At 45.3% G+C, this 4364-nt stretch overlaps 1 long non-coding RNA gene across 1 annotated transcript in view; it reads right to left on the bottom strand.

The window, feature by feature from the left end:
- Positions 1–483: 483 nt before the first annotated feature.
- LOC122169585 overlaps positions 484–4364 on the bottom strand; it is a 147338-nt gene continuing 143457 nt past the window's right edge. Inside the window, exon 3 of the long non-coding RNA XR_006171599.1 lies at positions 484–1039. This is a non-coding gene — a long non-coding RNA (uncharacterized LOC122169585). The remainder of the gene's footprint in view (positions 1040–4364) is intronic.

Raw genomic sequence — 4364 nt, 5'->3', positions numbered from 1 at the left:
TAGGCGGTAATTCAGTCAATATGTTTCTCAAAGACACAAATGTATAACAGATTCCAGGCATGTCTGCAAAATCCAATTGTTTTTAGTCAAGGAACCATCATTTTTGATTACTATGCTCACTCCAAATTAGATATTCATACTTTTTCATCTTATTACTTTTTATCCTACTGCTCTGTACTGATTTACAGCAGGGGAAAACCTACTCTTGTTTGAAATATCCACTGTCATTGATGAATTCTGCATGAGGCACATGATTAAATGTTATTTAATTTTTTAATGATGTCCATAAGTGTACGTGAGTGGTCTCCAGGCAATATAAATCTCCATGCATCAACACAGAGCAATAAGCAGTTCAGAGACATGATGTAGAAACCAGTTCAGATAGGCTCGTTCCACATCTATGTGGAACATAACATCTATGGTTCCTGAAGAATAAAAACAAGATTACTGTGCCTGCAAGAGGAAATCTTTTCTTACATGATTTGTACGACAAACATCACCTGGCAACTTGATTGTAGCCTTGCCTCTCATCTGAGTACATCTGTGCTGATCTCTCCCTTTGTAAAAACATTATGCCTTTTGCCTTGATATTGATCTGCTTCTCAGGGATTAGCATAAAATCGTACAGCCCTCTTAGAGCTTTATCATACCTCCATTGCAAAACCCATACAAGCCCTTTTCTATTATGACAAAAGAGTCTTTATCGCATCCTTAATCTGTCAGCATTCTGTAGGAATGAAAGATGTAGATATAATTACAGAGTTTGAAATTCATGTTCTAGGCTGGTCCAGCTGCCAGGAAAAGGAATACAAAGATAAATCCATGCATCCCACTTGCCTCAGTATTGTCTTGGTAGGGCCAACTGGATCAAAGTAAAATGTCAAACTTTGTGTGTTTTTACAATGATCGTAGAAGAAGCTGCAGAGTCTGTTTCTTGTCTTCATGCACAGAAAGGGCTTTGCTGCTTCTTTTCTCTGCCATCGTGTCCCTTTACTCAAGTCTCCTCCAGCTTGCTGCATCCAGCAGCCATTTCTCTCATCTGGAAAAGACAAAGGCAGTGGGATGGGCTGCTGGGCATGTCATTTAACTGCCCCAGTGTAACAACTGTGCTCAGGATGGACATCTGACAGGTCTCACTGCCCTCCTTGTAGTCTTGACTGAACACCTTTGTGTTTGCAGTACTGGGGCTTGATATCTGACACTTCCTGAAGTAAAGGTGATGTTTGATTACAAGTGTCTCATGAAATACAGGCTGGGACACTGCCCCCCCAGGCACGCTTTAGTGGGTGTACGTCAGAACACATCAAACCACCAATGTATTTGGCTGGACTTTGATGGATTTACTTCCAGCAAACTGGAGATTGAGTCTTACAGAGGACAGAAACTACTCAGGTTAAAATCACATACACGATTACATCCCAGATCACGCCATACAGATGGCATGACCCTCCCCTTCTTTAATCAGTGAACGGTTTGCTTTTGCTGTTCACAAGCATCTTTCTCTTTTCAGAGGAAAGAAATTAAAAAAGAAACAAGAGGCTGTTTGCTGCACTGCTACAAACCAGATCCCACTGTGTACAAACACCCTTTTCTCTGGTCAGGACTCCCGAGACCTCGGGGCTGACATGCTGAGATTGCCTGGTGTCACAGTGGCACTGGTCCTCATCCCGTGACACTTTAGGAGAGGTGAGAAAGCTGTCTGCAGAGCGAGAAACTCCAGATAAAAATAGCAAAGTCCCTCTGATCCCCAGCTTCCAGCAGGTGATAATGCTGACTAACACGCCAGCCTTGCTCTGGTGGGCTCAGCAGAAGCTGGCAGACAGATGGTTAAATTATAATGTTCAGAAATACCCTGCAAGTGGCTGAGTGAGCAAGAGGAGCTGTGCATGGAAGGATAGAGCCCAGGGAGAGATCACCCCTCCGCAACCTTTCGGGCTTTGTCTCAACATGTCCCACTTTTCCAGCAGAGAAGTCTTTCCATGCAGAGCTTCCTCTGTAGGCCTTGACCACTTTCCCTGATGCAAGGCTACATCAGCAGCAGGTGTTTGGTGCTCAGAGCCCTGCAGGGGCTGTAGTCCTTCCTGGTGGGTGGCTCGAGGCGCCTCCATATGCAGGTTGTCACCACCAACCTCTGTCCCCAAACTCCCAGTGCCTCTGCTGCCTGGCTCTCACACACCGCACCAGGCGTGCCTGCTCCCTGTTCTGTGTAAGTCCTCTGCCAAAACCTCTGACACAAACAGCACTGGTATGTCACAACATGTCACTTAAACATTCAGTCAGTTCCTCTTCCAATTCAAGCTAGCCAAGGAATAATAAATGACACAAAATTCTGGCTTTCCAACTACTTTAGCTAATCTAGCCCTTTATTTCTGGATCTAATCAGTATTCCAATCTAATATGCACACCATCTTGCATTTCCACATTTTTGTAGCTGTTCCAAGTATCTTGCACTACATATCTGGAAGGCATTCTGACTGTCCTGTGGTAGGATTGTAACAGTTGTCCCAGGGTTGCTGCTGCACCCCATCAGCGACAGGGAGCTCTGGACTGGGGGAGCGCAAAGCAACCTGCTGGTGTCAGAGCTGAATTTTGCCTCTGGATAGAAAACTGGGGGAAAATAAACACAAAACCAGAACGTAGGCTATATTAGAATGACACACAGGCAGGGAGAGGCTGGGGACAGGATGGCACTGCAGACTGCTGGGGAGCTGCTCATTGCTGCCAGCTTCACTTGCCAGTGCTCCAACTTTGTGTTTTCATTTCCTTCTGTAATCTCACAAGGGGTGAGCAGCTAAAGTACAGTGAAAAACTGGCCTGCAAACACCAGCCTGACTGGCTGTAATGATTGAGAGCATGATGCTGCAAGTTCTCCTCCATCTGCATCCACCTCCAGTGGGCAACCCAGCTATGCTGTGCTGTGCCATGCCAAGCCAAGCTTTGCCATGCTGAGCCATGCTGCAGAGTGTGTGGGCCTGCCTCTGGAGCAAGGAGGACACAGTTACCTTGCAGCTAGTCCTGCCAAGGAAGAAAAGAGAGGCAAAGGCCTAATCCCTACTCATGTGCACTGAAATCCTGCAGGAAGAGGAGCAGGAGACAGGATGAACATATTCAGTAAATTTGACCAGAGTCACCACAATCCCAGTTGGGAAATACCCTGTGTGCTCTCTGAGGGGATTCATTTCTAAAGGAAAGAGTGGTAAATCACCATGGCTAGAAGCAACCTGCTTGTTCTGCCTGGTGGAAGGGGAACATCCCAGCAAGCACATCTCAGGGGACTGAGTGGAGCCATCCTTCTGTATGCTCACCAGTTATGTCTGACTCAGATGCCAAGCAGGACAAACATATTAACCTTTCTTTAAAGCCTGGAAAGCTTTGTAAAATCTAGTTAGGCATGCAATGAGTGTGCGTTTACACGTATGTCTGAGCTGCACATCCGTTGCACTGAGGTGGACAGAGTGCTGCTGAGATATGATGCAGAAAATCCCTGGACACAACTGCAGAACTGAGGTCTTTGCATTCTGAATACTTCTTTTCACTTTCCTTTTCATGCCATTCTGTCAGCTGTCAGTAAGTTGCAACAGGAAATGTCTCCAGGCGCCACTCAAGCAAAGCTGCCCTTTCCCTCTTGGCAATCTTGGAATTGTGTTGGGGGTACAGCCCTTTATTCCCAGGGGGTCACTGTGCACATTTACCATGAACAGTGCAGTATGGGGTGGCACAAAGGATCTGAGGAGATCACTGCTCTCAGACATGATCCTGCCTTGCTGGGCATGTCCCTGGAAACCTATCTGCAGTGCCAAAGACAGGGCTTTGTGCAGAAGAAAATATGACTGAGCAGCTGAAGAGAGGACAGGCTGAAGCCTCCATCTGCTTAATGTAAGGTTGCATTTAACTTCTTGGCAAGGAAACCCACAGAGAAGAGGAATATTTTTGGAGTCCCATCTTTTCCTCGAAGATTTGAAGTTGATATGGCTACCACCTCTTTCTGTCTTGGAACACAAGTGAGAGAAGGGAAGTATCTGAGATGCAGGTCTGAGTGCTGCAACTCATGCTTATCACCATCCTAGGACACAGCTAATTTGGACAATAAATTTAGACTTGGTGCAAACCTTCCCTGCATTTCTTTGAATGCAAAACAAAGCCTACTATCCTGGTCAGGGCTGTCCTCCAAGATGAATGTTCAAGGGCTGCTGTGCAGCTGCATTTGTTACTGGATATGAGGTATGTTCAGATTTCAGAGCAGTTGTAATAGTGCAAAATAGACAATTAATAATGAAAAATGTCTCCATAACCCTCTTCCCCATGTGTTTTCATTTTAGTAATAAGCATTAAAAAAAAAAAAAAAATTAAAAAAAAGAAAAAAA

The sequence above is a fragment of the Centrocercus urophasianus genome, unplaced genomic scaffold (genome assembly GCF_019232065.1).
Source record: "Centrocercus urophasianus isolate 14NV4802_14NV808 unplaced genomic scaffold, USGS_Curo_1.0 seq_10, whole genome shotgun sequence".
In the NCBI taxonomy this organism is placed as follows: domain Eukaryota; kingdom Metazoa; phylum Chordata; class Aves; order Galliformes; family Phasianidae; genus Centrocercus; species Centrocercus urophasianus.
Note: the sequence above shows the minus strand (reverse complement) of the source record. Positions and strands in the feature narration are given on the sequence as shown.